This window comes from Sorex araneus, chromosome 10 (assembly GCF_027595985.1).
Source record: "Sorex araneus isolate mSorAra2 chromosome 10, mSorAra2.pri, whole genome shotgun sequence".
Classification (NCBI taxonomy): domain Eukaryota; kingdom Metazoa; phylum Chordata; class Mammalia; order Eulipotyphla; family Soricidae; genus Sorex; species Sorex araneus.
Window position 1 is genome coordinate 48776124 of NC_073311.1, and position 19984 is coordinate 48796107.

The 19984-nt window shown below is 55.1% G+C and overlaps 1 protein-coding gene and 1 pseudogene across 2 annotated transcripts in view; one reads left to right on the forward strand and one right to left on the reverse strand.

Moving 5' to 3' along the window:
• The window catches only part of SYN3 (synapsin III), a 426161-nt gene that overhangs the window by 62983 nt on the left and 343194 nt on the right, over positions 1-19984 (reverse strand). The window lies entirely within an intron of this gene.
• Positions 2733-2981, forward strand: LOC129399120 (ATP synthase subunit e, mitochondrial-like; annotated as a pseudogene).

Sequence of the window (19984 nt, forward strand, 5' to 3'; positions counted from 1 at the left end):
CTCCCCGTGGAGTATTCGATATGCCAAAATATGGTAACAACAAGTCTCACAATGGAGACGTTACTGGTGCCTGCTGAGCAAATCGATGAACAACGGGACGACAGTGCTACAGTGCTGATATTCATACACCAATCCCACCACCATTGCACCTTCTCACCATCATTATTTCCAATTTTCCCAACCACCACCCACACCTGCCCCAATAGTAGACCCTAAATAATTTATTTTATATTACTTGTCATGAATAATTTCCTAAAAATGATCAGAAAAGGTTTTCTTAGAAGAAGGTGTGTGAAGATTGTTCTATCTCACCCTGGAGCCATTAAGCTTATACAAGGGATTGCTAACATGTTGTCACAGGTTAAGCCTCATGTTTTTCCTTAGTCAAGATTGGTTACGTTCTACTTTACATCCCATACAATGTGGTGTGTGACTTTCAGTGTACCAGTGATAGAGAGTTTGAGATGTTGTGTGGCCGTGAATAACTCTCTCTTTTTTAAGAGTACCACTTGGTATCATTAGGGTAGTCCCAGAGTTGTATGTCTCAGATCACAATATAATTTTAGGTTGCTTTCATCTTTCATGAAGACAAGCCAGCCCTCCCTCCAGCCCCAGCAGGCAACGGTCTACTCTCTGATCTGCAGACCCACCCACTGTGATCATTTTGCATGGATGGAATCAGACACTCGTGATCCTTTGTGACTGGCTTCTTCCGTCTGGCCTCTAGCCTATGTGTTCAAGGCTCACCCAAGGTGCAGCATGGATGAGCTTATGGTGCTTCATTCCTTTGTCTTGCTCAGTAAGATTCCACTGGCTGGATGGCACCTGGCCTTTAAATGCATCTTGGGATGGCCTGAGCGTGTGCTCCCACTGACTCCAAACCCTGCCGAAAATGAATGTGTTTGCACATACCAGTGTCGGGATAGTGCCTTGGGTCAGACACCATCCCACTTCTCAGCTGGTAGCTCACACCTTTCTAAGACCCAGGAGGGAGGGTTCTCACTGGCACAGCCCCCTACCTTGCAGGTACTTGCATCCTTGAATGGCCAAAACTCTCTGCCCCGTCCCTAGGACGTCTTTAGCCCTGGCAAGCAGACGGCCTGAGCCAGTCTATGAATGCACTTGACCCAACAATTACAGCAACCCAAGTTCCTGCTTCCGGCCTGCTCCTCCCGACTTCGCTGCCTTGCACAAGGTGATAAAGGATAAAGGATAGGAGGGAAGAGTGCTTAGGGGGTCACAGCAGTATCAAGAGCTCTTAGGTCCTGGGCCCCTCTGAGCAGATCAAAAGGAAGATGGCCTCTGATCTTCCCTCCTTGAATCTTTCCCCTAAGATAAGAACCATCATTTCCCAACACGCAGAGACCACCAGACTCGCCTCAAAACCATTCGAGGTGCAGATCTTAGAACGTGATCACGTGATCTTAGCCTAAAGGCCGAGACGTGATTAGAGTGAGATCAGCAAAGCTGACGCCATCACCCTTCCAGGTTTGTTTGCTCCATGCCTAGGTGGGTCAGGAGGGCATCACTGCCCAGCACTCAGAGGGCACACAGAGGTCAAGGCTAGGCTTGTTGGAATGAGCATGAAAACAGGGAAGCAGAGCTGAGGAGAAGTTAGGAGTGGCCGTTCCAGGTGACTCTCGTCTCTGTGGGGCCTGCTGGGACTCGGTGCCTCTGTCCTTGGTCAGACCTGCTGGCGCCCACCCTCCCTCTCGCCCCCATTCCCTCCCCGGGTTGCTGGGCTTCCATCAGCGCTGCCTCTGTCGAGTGGGACGGAGACGTGGCTTCTCTGTGCCCTCTAAGGGAGCCCTCACCCACACGTCCCACGCAGGGGACCCCGCGGTTAGGCGGTCAGCACAAGAGCACAGAGAGCCTGTCTGGACGCCATGGTCACTTCACTCTGACCCCGTCCTCCTCGCCAACACCGTTTGCTCTTGCCCCTGGCGCCCGCAGCATCCCCAGGCAGAGAACAATCTGGCTTCCAGACTAGCGGCCGGCGGGGGGCTAATGGGCTCCCCAGGGCGCGAAATCTGCTGCAGATGGACACCCTGAGGTGTGGACTCAGCCCTCAGGAAAAGATAGGAGGAGGGTCAGCCTAGCTCTGTGCACACAGCAGGGGCCCTCCCCTGTCCCAGCCGGTCACCTCGGACGCTTTGTTCATCTCACTGGGACCCAGAGCTCATTACAGGAAGTGGGGCAATGAGGTACGAGGGGCCTGCTGGGCTCTTATCACTCTCCTCTCTCTGCCTCTGCCTGAGCCATTATTATTATTGTTATTATTATTTGTTTGTTTTCTTTTTGGCCACACCTGGCAGTGCTCAGGGCTTACTCCTGGCTCTGCATTCAGGGATCACTCCTAATGGTGCTCGGGGTACCATATGGGAACCAGGGATTGAACTTGGGTTGGCCACATGCAAGGCAAGTGCCCTGGTCACTGTTCTACCTCTCTGGCCCTGTTGCTGCTGCTGTTGTTGTTATTATTATTATAATTATTGTTTGGGTTTTGTTTCTTTTTGGGGGGTCATACCCAGTGATGCTCAGGGGTTACTCCTGGCTCTGCACTCAGGAATTACTCTTGGCTGTGTACTTGGGGGACCATATGGGATGCCGGGGATCGAAACCCGATCGACAGGAATGCAAGGCAAATGCCCTGCCCGCTTTCCTATCACTCTGGCTCCATATTATAGTTGCTCTTATAAGAACCCCACCCTGGTGCGGAGGTCAGGGGCAAAATGGTGCCGCCAGTGTAGGTCTCTCTGCTCATCAAGCTTGGCCGCTACTTGGCGCTGTTCCTCGGCGTGGCCTACGGAGCCAAGCGCTACAGTTACCTGAAGCCGCGGGCCGAGGAGGAGAGGAGGGTGGCTGCCGAGGAGAAGAAGAAGCAGGATGAGCTGAAGCACATTGAGCGCGAGCTGGCCGAAGCCCGCGATGACAGCATCCTCAAGTGAGCCGCCCGGCCGCCCGGAGCGCCAATAAAGTGTCCGCCGCCAAGAACCCCACCCAGTAGTGCTGGTGGAACCTGCCAGACTTGTGCACCACCACGAGAGCCCAGCCCCCCTTTGTAGTTGTATGAACGAGTGGTGACACCCCCAACTCCCTGCTTGGTCAACAGGAGCCATGGCACAGGGCCGGTGCCCACCCAAGCATCTGGAATAAAACTGGACCCCCAAGTCTCTCGTGGGAGTGTCAGGGCCTCATTCTAGACCAGAATTATTTCTCCACCTGCCTTATCTTCTCCTTGTTTCTAAAGCTCGCCCGACACAGGCACCCCTGAGCCCCAGAAGCAGCCCCTTGCCCCCGGAGCCTCTTGGACTCAACACTCCAGAGAAGGGTCAGAGGGGGAAATTCCTGTTGAATTTTTTTACCAGAAAATTCAGACCCAGAGGGATAGCAGGATGCCGGCGGCTGGGTGGAGGCACCCCCCTGCCTCTGTTCCCAGGGGATCTTACAGACACTGGCGCAGAGATGCCCCGTGGGCCTCTCTTGAGGGGACGGTGGGTAGGAGGGATGAAGTCATGGGGTCAGCGAGGGGACAGTGGACACACATCCAGCCCTCAGGAAGTAAGACTAAGCTCAGGCAGGCGGAAATGCTGCTCCTTGTTGGTGGGACACCCTCGCCCCCGCCAGAAAGGCGTATCCTGGGTCTCAGAGACTCACCACCAGGTGACTGGAGGTCTGTAATGTCACGCCATCAGCCCAGGTTCAGAAGACACAGTCAGGCTGAGAGGGTGGGGTGTGTGTGTGTGTGTGTGTGTGTGTGTGTGTGTGTGTGTGTGTGTGTGTAGAGGTGGGTGACCCTCTTGACCCCCATGACCCCCGCCCTGGGCTGCAGCACCCACGGCCTCTGAGGCTGGGTGACAGGCAGGATGGGGCCCGCATCCCAGTGGCAAGGCTGAGGCTGAGTTCCTCAGGCAACACGTGGGAGTAGCTAACGCCAGGCCACCAGGCCCAGCCGAGGTCCCTGCTGACCTGTGACACGGCCACTGGGGATGCTGAGATTCCCAGGGAACGTGGCCAGCAGGGATGGGGGGCAGTCAGGCCCTTGTCCCAGCGGGGCGGTGCAAGGGACCTCTAGGAGACGGTGCAAGGTTCCTGGGACCCGCCTGGGCAGGCAGAGGTCAGGGGGGCCTGTGGGCTCCAGGGTCAGCTCTTGGCGCAGGACAAGCTGGATAATTTCCAGCGTTGCTCCCGGAGGGGAAAACTACCAGGTCTGGAGGGACACATCCAGGCGGATGAACCCTTCCAGGGAGGGTCATCTGTGGATGACAGAGGCCAAGGTTCATCCATGGGTGATACAGCAGGTGGGGGCGACTCCCTGGCCCCTGTGAGGCACCCTGTCCCCTAGCTAGGACCCTCCCGAAGTCACCATAGAGAAAAGCAGACGGGACACCTCCCCACGGCCGGCCGGGACAGAGCGAGGCTCGGAGACCCGCTGCCTCTCCCGGCGGGGCCTCGACTCCATCCAGACAGCCGCCAGGCCAGGCAGGAAAGCCCAGAAGAGCTCTCGGCTGGGCGAGAGACAGGCTGGGACAAGGTGACAGTTGCCCTGGGCTCGGCCGAGGCAGCAGCAGTTTGCTAAGGAGGGGCAGAGGTCACGCGGGCAGAAGCAACGCCAAGGAGAGGGTTCATGGGTCCGAGGCCCCTGGAGGAAGGGCCGATATTGGGGCAGCCCCAGGGGTGCAAGACTATTGGGGGTGGTGTGGCGGTGTGCAGCGGGGAAAGGTTTCACCCCTTCCAGAAGGATCTCAAGCCCAGTTCTCTCCTGGTCTCTGCAGGTAAAGGGCACGTGCGTCACTGTCTAGTCCGTGTGTGTGTGTGTGTGTGTGTGTGTGTGTGTGTGTGTGTGTCCCAAACCCCGGTTTCCTCACTGTGCAAATGAGCACTCTATCACTGGATATCCCACTGTGGAGATTTAAATGGCCTCAGAGCCTCAGGAAAAACCAGCTGTCCTCCTCGCTCAGAAACTCGCACAGGGCAACCTCAGCCAAAGGGCGGCAAATCTTGAATTTGCTTGGGAGATGCCGTGAGGGGCTGGGGAGAGAGTATGAAGGTTCCAGCACTTTCCTTGCACGGGGCCAGCCCTGCTTGGATTCCCGGCACCACCTGATTCTTCGAAACATTGCTGGGAGCAGCCCCGAGTCCAGAGCCGGGAGAGCGCCCAGAACACTGTAGGGTGGGGCTCATCCCCCAACACCCCCCTGAGAGACCATATGGATAAGGGGGAGTTGCGATGAGATTCGGCTCCTTGCAGAGGTGCTTTGTCCATCTTAGATGGACAGTATCTCCCCATCTCCTGGAGAAAGCTTCTAGAGGCTTTTAACTTAGGCAAAGGAGCCAGGGCAGTGTCCATTCTGCCCTCCACCCTTCACTGGGAAAGTGCGCGGCGTGCCAGAGGCCTTGGGAAGAATGTTCAGAGGCTGACAGCACATGCTGCAAAGCCCCCTGGCCCTCCAGCCCACCCCCTCCCCAACCCAAACCAGCCCTTGTGTGAGCACCACAAGGCCCGCAGCCTGAGTCTCAGCAGCAAAGGCACCCTACCCGGAGATACAGAAATATCCCAAGGGGCCCCCACCCTGAGCTCTCCCACAGAAGCCTCCAAGGGACGGAGGAATGGGGTGGGGTGGGGGGTCTCTCCTGCCCAGGGCATGGAGCGCGCAAGGCCGCCATCTTCACTCATTGTTGGTGGGAATGAGTCTAGGCCAGGCTTTCCCGAAGTGGGCAATCGCCACCCTGCAGGGCGCTGGAAAAATCAGGGAACAATTATCACCCCTGCTCCCACTGCCTTCAATGCACCTGATCTGGGTTCGATTCTTGGCACCCCATAAGGGTCCCCTGAGCCCCACCATAAATGATTTCAAGGAGGCAGGAACTTTCTGTTTCGAGTACTATCAGACGTGGTCCCCCAACCCAAAAACAAAACAAAAGGAAGGTGGGTGTCCAGGGGGTGCTGAGTAATTAGTTCTCTGGTAAATGGGTGGTAGGTCATGCGAATTTGGGAATCTCTGGGACTCAGCTGAGTTCGGGATCCACGGGGGCCCCTTCGGGCAGCTCTCTCCTCCTCTCTGTAGGGTTAGAGCTCCAGGGTTAGAGCCAGGTGTTCAGTCTTGTTCCCACTGAACCTTGTGAGAAATGCAGACCCTCCCCCGCACCAGGCCTTCCCACCCAGACCCACTGCTCAGAGTTTGCAAGACCAAGATGTGTGGGCAGTTGGCTTGGTTGCTATGACCCCACATTGGACCCTAAGCCCCCTGGAGTTCTACCCCTGTTCTTTTCTGTTGTTGTTGTTGTTGTTGTTGGATTGCCTTTGTTTTGTTTGGGGGCCACACCCGCCAGGGCTGATTCCTCATGCTCAGGTATCACTTATGGTGGGGCTCAGGGGACCCTGAGGGGTGCCAGGAATCGAACCCAGATCAGGTGCATGCGAGGCAAGTGCTCTACCTGCCCGCCCGCTGCGATGGGTCCTCGATCCCTGCTCTACCCGGCCCTAGCAGCGCCAGAGATCGAACCCAGAGCTTCAGGCACACAGGAGAGTGCTCCACCATGGAGACACCTCCCGGCCTCTGAGATACCAGGGTTTGAACTGAGAACCAGTGGGACGGGGAAGCAGCTCACAGGGCTGCCTGATCAGAGGCACTGCGCCGTCCTCTGGGCACAGGCCCCTACTCACTCCCAGGCGCTACTCTGGACAACTGAGCTGGGAGTCGCCCCTGACGCCCCCAGGTGTGGCCTCCAATCCAACTAAACAAGCAGACAAGCAAAGCGGGTGAGAGCGGCACTCAGCTGAGCAATGAGAAGGCCCGGGAAAGGTCTCTGGGCTGTGTGAGGATGATGTGCTCGGCCGGGCAGTCTCGAGTGTCCCCGGGGAACCCACCTGAAGCGAGCTTGGCAGCTACAGGCTCCAGCAGCACCCAGCACGGGCGGCACTCATGGTAGCAGGGTGGTTTCCTGGTCCCATTAATGGGACCTGTGGCCACAGCCTTTCCACTGGGGCTCTCGGGTCCTCCCCACAGGTGGGCTCTGTGTCTTCCCCTGGACCTGGCTGGCACTGGGGCACTCCTTGGCCAAGCCAGTGAGGCAGAAGTGACCTTGGGTGCTGAGCTTTGAGTCCACGGGCACAGCAGCCAGGCAGGGGAGGGCTCTGCTGACCCAGAATGGCGAGGCAGATGAGGCAGACAGAGCGGACCCATGGCCAGGTAAGCTTGGGACCTGGTCTCCTTTGTCTTCTACTTTTCTTAGGGTGGGAAGGGACGAACGAGGCACCCATTCACACGAAAGCAAGAATGATTTCAACATTCTCAAAGGGGATCAGTGACTTTGCTAAGAGACTGGAATTCTCAGAGAAAAAAGGCTCAGCCCAGGGTAGGCTGGGAAGCCTGGGCTTTGTGGGGTGAGGTTTGCTCACGGCTGTGTGTGTGTGTGTGTGTGTGTGTGTGTGTCTGTGTGTGTTTGTGCATGTGTTTCTGTGTGTCTGTGTGTTGTGTGTATGTTTGTGTGTGTATCTGTGTCTATGTGTTTGTGTGTGTCTCTGTGTCTGTGTGTGTTTGTGTGTGTATCTGTGTCTATGTGTTTGTGTGTGTATCTCTGTGTGTGTGTGTTTCTGTGTGTGTGTGTGTGTGTGTGTGTGTGTGTGTGTGTGTGTGTGTAGGGGCTTGGCCAGTGCTCATGGGATGCTGGGAAGAGGCACATGACCAGGCTTCATTTGCTGTACTCTGACGAGAGCAGTAGGGGCCTAATCTCCCCCCATACACCATACATTCTCCCCGTTTTCCACGTGTGCTAACGTTCGACTCCAGAGAGCACAGTCCAGGAGTTTGGGAGGGTGGGGTGGTCACAGAGAGGCTGACAGCACCGATGAAGGGCTGGAACCCAGGCCTCAGGTCCAAAATGCATGGGCTCTCCCGAGTTCCCTCTTGGGATGGGACAGTAGGCGGAGAGGCTAAGAGATGCCCAAGCTTACCCAGCTAAGTTGGGGAGCACACATCCCGAGTCAAGTCTCAACCAAAGAGACTTGCTAGGGTCGATGGGGGTGGTGTACAGGTGGGGGTTCTAAGCTCCGCTTGGCCTGCCTGATGTTGAGCCCTTGTTGTTCCCCACGGAGAGTAGGGCGGGGGCGCCCTTTGTCCGGGCGGAGGGGGTGGAGGAGCGGAGCCTCCCCCCACAGGCCTTGTTTACTTAGAGTCCCACAGCTGGCCTGGATTAGTCCAGCTTCGTAAATAGCTCTGGAGACCCGGCGGCTGCAAGAGTCCAATTTGTCCCGGAGAAGCACAGAGTCCCCACCCACACTCATCACCGTCCCCTGCCCTGTGTCCCCCGGCCTGACCTCTTCGTTGGGTGGCCTCGTCTCTGCCTCCTTCTCTGGGCCTCTGTCAGAACTTTAGAAAAAAACCTCTCAAGGTAGCTTTCCTGCCCCCAGCCCCACCGTTGTCGAGCTCTTGGAAACGGGAGGGAGAGTGAGAGAGAAGAAGGCTCCGTCGAGGCGGACCATAAAGCATTTCCGCTCATTTCTATGAGCTTCGGTCTTCCTGGAGCTTCCACCGGGGTCTTGAGGAGACGTGTGCCTTTGTGGGGAGCTGCTGGGGAGGGCAGCGGGAAGGGGCTTTCTCACGCTTTGACTAATATTCCAGAGAGAGCTGCAGGGACCGACCAGACCAGCAAGTGCACGAGGCTGGGACCCAGGGCTCACCGGCGGCAAGGAAGCCCCTGCGCCCTTACCCCCACCCCAACACGGGATGCAGAAATGTTCCTCTGCTTCTGTGAGGAACAGCATTGGGTGTGTCGGTATGGGGTTGGGGAGTGGGCTGAGTTTCTCGCTTCTACTTCTGAAAAGGGGCTGAGAAATGCCCTCCTTCAGGGGAAGAACACTGCTGCTTGTAGTTTGTCTGATAACTTTGGCAGAAAGGCAAACGGAGGGGTAGTTTGAGCAGAGGAGAGGGGACAAGCTCAAGGTCATTGCTCAAGGCCAGAGTCCAGTAGAAGTGCTCTCTTTAGGACTGGAGTTGGGAGAGATTCATTGTTTCTGAACGTGCTCCCATGCCCACCCTCCACAAGCGAGGCCTTCCTGTTTAACCACCATGGGGCTGCTGGATGGCTGTTCTGTGCAAGCTTTAAGACAAAAAGAAGGCAATCCTGTGACCTATGGGGAGAAGACAGGCTAAGGCTATGAAAGAAGAGATCCTTCTAAATCTGTAGCATTCGGCCCCTTGCACTGGCACCCCTCCTACCAGCACTCCAAACTTTCTTGTCCAGTACCAGCTGGCAAGCCCGGATATGTCTTCAGATCCCCAGAATCCGAGAGCACTACTTCTCAATGCAGACCTCTTCCATCCTTGCCATTTATTTCTTAATTTTTTTGGTTTTTTGGGTCACACCCGGCAATGCACAGGAGTTATTCCTGGCGGTGCTTGGGGAACCATGTGGGATGCTGGGTATTGAACCCGGGTTGGCCGCGTGCAAAGCAAACACCCTACTTGCTGTGCTATCACTCCAGCCCCCCACGCACCTTGCCATTTAATCAGCCGTTCTTTACTGAATTGTCAACGCTCTACCTACCAGATGCCAAGATACCGACATGAATGAAATGCCTGCCATCACGGAACTTACTCGAATGGAGAAAACTGGCACCATCTTCATAAGAATAAGAGGGAATTCAGGTCCAGCCTGGGCAGACTCGGCTCTGCTGGCAAGACGCCCCTCTTTATGCTGGAGGCGTCCCTACCTTCCCCGAGAGAGGGTTCTGATGGGAAGGGATGACATTAACGCTCATTTGTTTCACGGCGACATCCTCCATTTCAGCGGGGTCCCCGAGCGTCTCCCGACTCAAGGACACTGCCACTTCCCAGCTCCTGACTAATGATGCCCACTCGCATGCCAGCCCATTCTTTCTGTGAGGCAATTCTCAGGGGCCTTTGCCAAGATAAACTGCTTGGCCTTGAAAGCGGATCCTCTTCCGCGTCTGATGATTGCTTTTCTGAAACACAGGGACAATGACATCATTGCTCCCTCCCTGGCTTGGGGATTTGAGGGTCAGCATGAAGTCAGGCTTTGGAATGGTGCCCGCTCTTTGCCAGTGCTCAGGGAGGCCCGCAGTGGGGGCTCTGGTGTAAAATAAGCTTGTGTGTGTGGTTTCTTGGGGAGGGGTGTGTGTGAGGATCTTGCAGGTGGGGAGGGGGGCTCACTTTCCAATCTGTTGCTGCATCTGCACGTCCCCTGGGTATCCACAGGAAGGACAGCATTCTGATGAAGGGGTCCTGATAGGCATCAGGTCCACACCTGCCTGGCTCTACCAGCTGTCCAAATACTGAAGTACTTCCATTCCCCTTGGTAACGGGATGCCTCCATTAGCTGGGGTGCTTTCTAGCCATACTAGTTGTTTGGGACTCTTCTCTGGACTCAGTTCTCACCACCTGTGGTAGTCCCCGCCCCCCCAGAGACCGACCGTCTAGCAGCCTCCTGATGGTCAGAATGGCCTATATTTCAATGTGTCCATGACTAAGGAGGGAAAGGAACTCTGAGGGATTGTTGGTGGGAATAGAAAGAGGACATTTTCTTTGGGAAAAGACTATGAAGCACCCAAGAACTTAAGAACCCCAAATGGAAACATCATCTGATGGAAGATTGCAGTCCTCAGCACTTATCTAAAAGACAGGAAAGCACTCATTTGAAAAGGTATTTGCAATCCATTTTTACCATGTAGGGTCCCTAGCCGGTGGCCACTCTTAAGAGCCAACACATGGAATCAACCTAAGTGTCAAAGGCAGAGGACTGGAAAAAAGAAACTGCAAACCAATATACTCCCTGTTATATTTACTCAGCCATGAAAAAAGCTCGTTTTGACCTGGAGAGTAAAATAAATGGAACTGGAGGTGAGTGTATGAAGTGATGAAAGGAAGTGAAAGATGGCCTCGCTCACATACAAAATAGAGAGTTAAGAAAAAAACAAAACAGCCAAAACACCAACCATGAAAGACAACAAAACAAACTCCTACACTCGGAGAAAATGATGCTGGTTACTGCGCGGAGTAGTAAAGTAGTAAAGAGGGGTCTTTCGGGGGAGGAGAGCACTGGGACCTTGGCAGTGCGTGCGGCAAGTTTTATCCACATGGAGGTGGGATGCCATAGCCCTGAAATATTGTAAACTAGTGATAAATCAGGAGGAGGTGCCCTTAAAGGTATTTTTTAAAAGATGCACGTGCTAACAGAAAAACAAATGGTTATTGACTTGAACACACTAGTTGTCAAGGAAAAGTGAAGAATATCAGTATGAAGAAAGCCTAGGATGGAAAAGGAATATAAACCAGGGGGCTGGTGAGGTAGCTCAGTGGGCGGAGAGCATAGTCTGCACACAGGATGCCAGGGTTCAAGTCTCATGGTCCCCCGAGCACCACCAGGAGTGACCCCTGAGTACTGCCAACTGTGCCCTCTTTACTAACTCCTACACACACACACACACACACACACACACACACACACACACACACCAGATGATCTTGAAGAATATAATTATTTCCCTTAATAAGTGTTTCCGTGCCACAGAACTCCTTGTACTCCACCGCTTCTTGTTGGTGAGTCATGCTGTTCTTTTGGAGAGTTTAAGATGAAGGGGCCATGACTCGAGTGGCAGAGCACATGCCTTGCATGGGAGGGGCCCTGGGTTCAGTCCCTGGCATTGTATGACCTCCGGGTAGACCCTGATGGGCCATCAGGATACCAGGCCTCTCCCCCACCCGGAAGATGATGGAGACATTCCACTGTCTTACCCTTCCTTGGTAACGCCCCTCCCCTTACACTTCTCTTGGTTTTTCTTTTTGAGTCACGACTGGCTGTGCTCAGGGGTCACTCCTGGCTTTGCACTCAGGAATCCCTCCTGGTTGTGCTCAGGGTGCACCAGATGGGGTGCAGGGGATTGAACTCGGGTTGGCTGCATGCATGGCAAGTGCCCTACTCGCTGTACTATCGCTCTGGCCCTTCCGTGGGTCCCTTTCTGCCAAGGTTGGCTTAGCAGAACAGCCAGCGCCTTCTCCAGTTGGATGGACTGTGCGCTGGCCCCCACGGGAGCTGGACAATCCCGTGGGGCAGGAACCTGGCAGGTCTCTCCCCAGAAGCCACCTTCTAACCTCCCCAAGACCAAACTGTGATTGGTAAATCCATGTCACCAAGCCTACCCAGGGGCTTGGGGTTGTTTTGCTTTGAAGAAATGACCAGCGTTCAGGACACTGGAACTTTCTTATTAAAAACCAGAGGTGGGGGGGGGGGCGCTCTGGGCTGCAACCAGCAACTCCTCGGGGATTACTCCTGGCTTAGTGCTCAACGGTCAGTCCTGACAGTGCTGCGGGACCCTGTGTGCTGCTGGGGATCCCACCAGGTTTGGAAGCAAGCGAGACCCACTGGTACTGTCACCCTGTCTCCTCGGGGTACTTCCTGGGTGTGGGGTCTGCGTGCTGTGCTTCCTGTGAGCTGGGAAGCCCCCCTCAGAGGCCCCACACTCCTATCTGCTAGAGCGTGCCCTCTCTCCCAGCTGGCTGATATGCGGGGGGTGGAGGCTCTGTCCCCCCAGTCCAGTCTTTCCCTACAAACACCCTGGAAGCCAGTGCTCTGGGCAGCCAGAGAGCCGCCTTAGAAGCCACTGTCTGCCTTCATCTTCCATCGCTTGGGTGAGGCCTGGCCCGGGGGTTGGTCACTGGTGGATGGGGAGAAGGGAAGATGTGCAGGGGCATGAGGCATGGAGCTGACCCTTGAGGAGTCACATGTGACGTGCAGGAGCTGGGTGGGGGATCTGGAGGGCACCCCAAGGCCGGGCCAGGGAGGGGAGGTCCTGGCAAAGCAAAGTCGTTTCATCTTATTTATCTTTTTTGTTTGTTTTTATTTGGTGGTGGTGGTGGTGGGGAGACGTTCCCAGCCACTCAGGGCTTACTCTGGCTCTGCACTCGGGCATCACTCACGGTGGTATTCACCACACGCAGTGTCGGGGGTTGGACCTGGCCTGGCCACCTGCAAAGCCAGCACTGTCCGGTCTCTCTGGCCCCGGTGGTTTCACCCTGTCTAATACACAGGAGGGACTCAGGGCTGTGTGCTGGTGTGACCACAGTGCGGATTCCTTCTAGAACAGCGTGGACCCAGGAGGAAGCCAGACCTCCCCACCGGGCTGGGAAGGGCTCATCTTGCCTTGCCTTCTGCCCACCACACAGGGCAGGGTGGGGGTGGGGGAGGGCCCTCCTCTACACAAGACCCTCAGTCCCCCACGTGGGCTGTCTCGGGAGTCGGGGTGCAGAGCGCGCACGGCTTCCCCCCCCACGGCCGGCCCCCCTCCCCGGGCGGGTTATGTAAGTGGGCGGTGGGGGGGGGCTCTGTGGGCTGGTGGCTTTATGTGGCAGCAGCAGGGCCGGGCATCCGAACTGGCACGGTGCGCCAGCTCACCGCAGCATTCTGAACATTTGGGAACACAGGAAGGGCTGCATTTTTTGGAACTCCCTTTGTTTTCAAGGAGGGTCCAGAGCAGAAAAACAAAACCAGGAAAACAGATGACTTGTCTTTGCAGAGACAGCATACAAGTCTGCTGCCTCTTTGGTGAGCCTCATGCAGCCTGGCCACTGGATGCATACGCACCCCCGGACACCCCTCGCCCCCCTTTACCCTCCCCTTCCTCAGGCACACAGGCACAGGCACTCCTATGTAGGCAGACACACCCCCAGAGGCCAATCGACGCAGAGAGAGGGGCACACAACCACCCACCTAGGTAGAGATCCCTTCTCGTGCTCAGAAGGTGGAGACACATTAGCCAGATGCCGGGCAAGCAGGGTCAGGCTGAGAAAGCCAGAGTTAGCTGTTCTCAGAAAGATTCACAGACCACACACACACACACACACACACACACACACACACACACGTGCGCTCATGCACACAAAAACATGCACACACACGCACATGCATCCCGTCTTACTCCCAGCTCCACCTGAAGAAACATCTAAGAACCTTTTCCCCAAGGGGTCTGGGAGACAGCTGGTCCCTGAGGTAGGGGTGAAGGGCTGCTGTGTCTTTAAAGGAGACCCTTTTAAAGGGGCTGCCCCCCCAGCCCCCTGCCCGCTTGGTCTCTGGGGCCTGGACTCTACAGACTCTACAGGTCAGCGAGATCATGTTTCCAAAGGCCCCATAGGGGAGAGGACCACAGTCCTTTTGCTTTTCCCTGATGTGTTTGTGTTTCTAGAATGTTCCACACAGAGTGCTCCTTTAATTCCCAGGTCTGAATGGTTCTCTTGCCAGGTGAACCCCACTCGGACTAGGAGGCAGTGAGGGGAGCAAGATGGGCAGAAACTCCCAGGGCTGACAAAAAGTGGAACCCTGAGGGGTTGGAGAAAAGAGGGTTGACCAAAAAGATCTAGGGGGAATGTGTGTGTGTGTGTGTGTGTGTGTGTGTGTTGGGGGGGGGGTGAGGAGAGGATGCATATTCCAAAATTCCTCTGAAAAAAATGAAAAGTGTTCGGAATCTTTAGTGCTCAGCAGAAACCTGGTCTCTTAGCAGGAACGCTCCCCCTGCTTGTACTCAAGCCCCTAACTAAAATGGAGAGGGGGTACGGGCTGTCTCTGCAGGGAGAGGCCCTTCTCCCCAGACCCACACCCACAGCTCCCCTTCGTGGAGAAGGCCCTGCCTGCTTTATCTGTTAGGGAGTTTGTGGCACCCCAGGAAATGGAGGCAGGTTGATGAGTGACCCTGGAGACGGAAGATGAAGCTCCAGGCTGACCCTTCTTGCTGGGCAGTCCCTGATCACCGGTGGAGTCAGGAATATTCAGAGCATTTGCTTAGGGTTCGAGTGTGGCCGCCGGGGAATGAGAGCAGAGACACAGCCGGGGCCAGAGGCAGACCCAGGGCTTCCTGGTCCTGCAGGACTTAGCACAGATCTCCTGGGGGCTGGGAAATCAATGAAGCACCTAGAAACTTCCATACCTGCCTCAAAGAGGCCAGCCTGGCATCTGGGCAACATCTGTGGGTCCCTGTGCAAAGCCCGCAGCAGTGGCCCTGTGCAGCCCTTCACTGGCCCCGTTATCCCCAGACCAGGCATCACCACAGGTTCACGCGGAGAGATGGCAACTTTCTAAGGAGCGGAAACAGGCGGTCTCTCTGGTCTGGTCCCCAGCCTGCCATTTGGGGCTTTCTCTGGGAGGCAGCGACACGGCACACTGGAGGGGGATTCACTTCTCCCTGGAGCAGCTAAGCAGTGTCCCCTCTGGTGATGGTAGGCCCATGTTTGTGGAACCTCTTCCTGAACACTTTTCTATGTTGCCCGCTGCTCCTGGGGAGTCTCCCTGGCACCCCCTCTTCTGGCCAGCTCCCCAATCTTTTTTTGTTTTCTTTTTGGGTCACACACAGGAGTTACTCCTGGCTCTGCACTCAGGAATCACGCCTGGTGGTGCTCAGAGGACCATATGGGATGCTGGGAATCGAACCCGGGTCGGCCGCATGCAAGGCAATTGCCCTACCTGCTGTGCTATTGCTCCAGCTCCGCTCCCCAGGCTCTTAACCGCCCCCCCCCCAAACCCCCAAATCACCGTTAGAATGGAGCCCGCTGAGCCCTGGGTGGAGGAAGGCTGTGTTGTGCAGTGGTTAGAGCAGACACCTAGGTTGGGTCAGAGTGAGGCAAAACACAGTGCAAAACATGAGGGGCACCCCCAAACCCAACATAAATATCAGAGTAGAACATTCTTATTTATTTTTGAGGGGTTGTCTGGCAGTGAACCCGGGGCCTCAGGCATGCGAACCATCAGCGCTACACCATTAGGGTGCATCTTCAGCCCCCGAAACACGTACAGGAGTAAAAGGCAAGCAGATGCCTCTGTGGTGAACAGAATCGCAAAATCAAAACAACAAACATATTTTTTAAAAAAGCAGTCAATGGCCAAGGCAGGGGGCTGGAGAGATAGTCAAGGAGTACAACACACACACAGCATGCGTGAGGCCCTGAATTCCCCCAGCGAGCTGATATCATGGGGGTGGTCCTGAAAAAGGACCTAAAAGAATCTCACTATGAAGTAATTTGTTATTATTACTATTACTATTTTTTCATTGAATCACAGTGAGACACATTTACAAGGTTGTTCACGATTTGGTTTCAGTGGTACAATGTTCCAACCCCTGTCCGTTCATTTACCAGTGTACATTTCCCAGCACCAGTGGCCTCAGTTTCCCTCCTGAAAAGCAACCCCCTCTCCATACCTGCCTCTATGGCAGGCACTTTTCTTCTCTCTCTCTCTCTCTCTCTCTCTCCCATTTTTTGGCCTTATGCTTTGCAACACATACTGAAAGGTTATCAGGTATATACCTTTACCTACTTTCAACACTCGGTTCTTGTCCAAAATGATCATTTCCAACTACTTTTGTCGTAGTGGTAAAAGGACTTTTCAAGCACCGGCACTGCCTGCCCTTGTCCTTGCGTGACCCCCCAACCGTCCTCTCCCTGGTCCCGGCCTGGGTGGGCTGAGTCTTGCCCATGGCTCTGGCTGGACCATCTTGTGTTTCTCGACTGCTGTGCAGTTTGGATGCCGGAGGTGGGAGCTTTTGGCAGACTCTGCTTCATGTGGCATCACTTGGTCGAGAGACAGCCATTGCCCATCCCTCCAGAAAGCTGCCCATCTGGGTGGTCAATCTAGTTTCAAACACCTCAGTGGGGTTTGCCTGCTGCCAGGATAAAGGTGGACTCCTGTGGCCTTTTTGTTTTTTTTCCTTTTTGGGTCACACCTGGTGATGCTCAAGGGTTACCCCTGGCTCATGCACTCAGCAATTACTCCTGGCGGTGCTTGGAGGACCATATGGATGCTGGGAATTGAACCCGGGTGGGTGGGCCACGTGTAAGGCAAATGCCCCACCTGCTGTACTATCGCTCCAGCCCCTGACTCCTATGTCCTGATCCCTTCATGGGACCACAGGCCTGTCGCCTGCCTTTCTCTGGGAAGGTGATTCCAATATTTCTCTGGCCTGACACTGTCTGTCTCGGACACTACACTACTCAGTTTCCGGAAATCAAACTTCACCTGACATTAACAGCAACACTGATACCAGCCCGAGCCCACACACAAGCCGGGGGAGGGGTGTGTGTGTGTGTGTGTGTGTGTGTGTGTGTGTGTGTGGACACTGAACTCGCTGGAATGTGAGTGAAAAGAAACAAAGCAAGGGACTGGACCGTGTCCAGGGAAAACAAACCCTTGGCTTGTGACAATAGGACTGCGGTGACTGTTTGTGAGTGAGGGGGGTTTTGGGGGTGCTTGGGAAGGGAGCAGGGAGTAGAAGGGATGGGGGGGACTAGACGGCCCATAAGGACAACGGTGGGGGCCATTTGAAATAAAATTTGGTGGTGAAGGTGCAGTATTTGGTGTACAAAGACACAACCATTAGCAGTATTGTATATCATGATTGGGTTTTGCTTTTTGGGTTTTTTTTTTTGGGGGGGGGAGGGCACTTGGGCCATACCAGTGATGCTCAGGGATTATTCCTGGCCCTGAACACAGAGCTCACTCCTGTGGTGCTCAGGGGACCATATGGAATGCTGGGGATCAAACCCAGGTTCTCCATGTGCAGGGCAAATGCCCTCCCTGCAGTGCTCTCCCTCTGGCCCTATTGCAAATTATGTTACCTCAGTAAGAATACAATAAAAAGAGACCAAATGACCTTTGGAGCCTCATTTTTGCACCTTTTTTTTTTTTTTTTGGTGTACCATACTTAGGAGGGCTCAGGTCTTCCTCTGGACTCTGTGCTTAGGGGATCATATGTGGTGCTGAGCACGGAATGAACTCAGGGCACAGTGCTCACAGTCAGCGCCTCATCCACTGTTCTACGTTTCCGGCTGCCCCTGTGCCTATTTTCAAAGCCTCCGTTCCTTGGCTCCTGAGCACGTCTCTGTGCAGCTCTGCTTCAGGACGGAGGCTCCTGTGGCACGTAAAAGAGAACCTGTGTGCATGTGTGTCCAGTGATTCACAGACCCCGACGGCCAAAGGGGCCTGAGAACCAGCTGCCACAGCCCTGAGCTGGAGAGACTCTTAACGGGCCCGTATGAGTCTGAAATCTCTTATCCAGGATCTGCTATGTGCCAGGGACCTGAGGCTAGTGTCCTGGTCTTTTCATGGGCCCCCAGGGCTGACCCCTGCCTTCTCTGGGAAGGCGGACATAGTGTGTCTCTGGTCTGACACTGTCTCCAGAAACCAAACTTGACCTGACAGTAACATTAACTCACTATCCCTTAGAATCTTGCCCCACTCCTCATTCCTTGAGGTGGATACTGTTACGATTTTCATTTCATGGGTGAAGATACTGAGACTCAGGAAGGGTGAGTGACTTGCCTAAGGTCACACAGCACCCAGAATATTGAAGCATTTGAACGCAGAATAAGCAGACGCCATCACTCTGAAGCCTGCAGCGCCCAAGCCAAGGCCCTTTCTGAATGCCACCAAAGGCACTGAACCGACCTACGGGGAGAGGAATGTGCTTTTGGCCGCTTAGACTGACTTCCTGCAAAAACAAGTCAGATAGCTAACGGCCAGGATCGTGTTGCCCCTTCTGCTGGATCCCCCGGCGCCAGACAGACGCAGCCGATCGGCAGATGGAGGCTGTCCGGGACAGATAAAGGTGTGACAGTCACTCTCCGACACGCAACGTCATTGCACAATCTGTAAGGGTGAGGGGGCGCAAGCAGTCTGCGCCTCTCTCTCCAGGCACCTCACAGAGCCCTGTGCGTTCCAGGACCCGCTGCCAGGATGTGGTAGGGAGAGGGGGCGGTGAAGCCCCCGGGGATGCTGGAGGCGACAGCTTGGTGTTAAGATACAAAAGCTGGCAACTTGGCCTTGGGGGTCTGGTCTGGACCAGATAGCCTGCTCTGAAAGTTGGAACCCCAGCGCTGACACTTCCTACTCGTTTCCTGTTGCAAACGACTTCCTGGTCCAGGGCCCCAGGATCTATCAACACGCCTCTGCCAGTGCGCCCATGTGTGAGTGCGCAGCAGCATCACTGACAAGGTGCATGTGCGTGCGCCGCATCGATGCGCCAGTGCGTGAGTGCGCGTCAATGTGCCCGTGCGTGAATGCGCGTGCGCAGCATCACTGACAAGGTGCGTGTGCGCGCGCGCAGCATCAGAGGGCCTGCGCGTGAGTGTGCAGTGGCATTACATCCTCAACGAAGGGCAGTAGCTGCGTCTGTCTTCCCTTTGCGGGCCCCGGCGTTTTCATCTTTAAACTCTTGGGGATGGGCTTGGAACTTTCCGAATTTCCGTCCTGCCCCACGGTTCTGTGGCTGCGGGCGTGCAACTCTCGTCCTCCAGCTTGGGGGCAGGAGGCTGAGCTGGACAGAAGCCCATTAAGGCATTCATTAGCTGTTTGGGAAACTCCCCCACCCCCGCCCCCGCTCCCCTAGCCTTCTCTTTCCTACTTAATTCTCAGCTTGGCTCAATGGTTGATGACGTTGACTGGTGGAGAAATAAGACAGAAAGTCAGTCCCTTCATGACTGCACTCTGCTTTCTTAACCTCACGTGCTATTTACCACGTGGGTTGGGGGGGGGACGGGGGATGGCTGTAGGGGTCTCAAGGAGTGGTACCGGGGAAGACTGTGAAGCCTTCAGCCCTTTGCATTGTACGCAGCCTTCCAGGATGTTGGCTTCAAGGCCATAGTTCTCATATCGTGGCCCAGTTACCGCCACTCTGATTTTCAGGCTCTGCAGCGTTCAAGTGGGAGAAATAGGTGCACACTGCCACCAAGGCCTGTTGGCCATGAACCTGTCTGGCATGAGGTGAAGTGCTGAAAACTAGACCGTCAGCTCTCGTGGCTAGGAAGCTCTTCCCGTTCAGTGTCGGATGTGACCCATCTACTGATTCCATCGTGTGTGTCTCTGGTCTGACACACACCAGTGTGTGTGTGTGTGTGTGTGTGTGTGTGTGTGTGTGTGTGTGTTCTGCCCCGGAAAACCCTGAAACTGTACCAATCCAGTGTCCCTGAGGTCCTTGTAGCTGGTG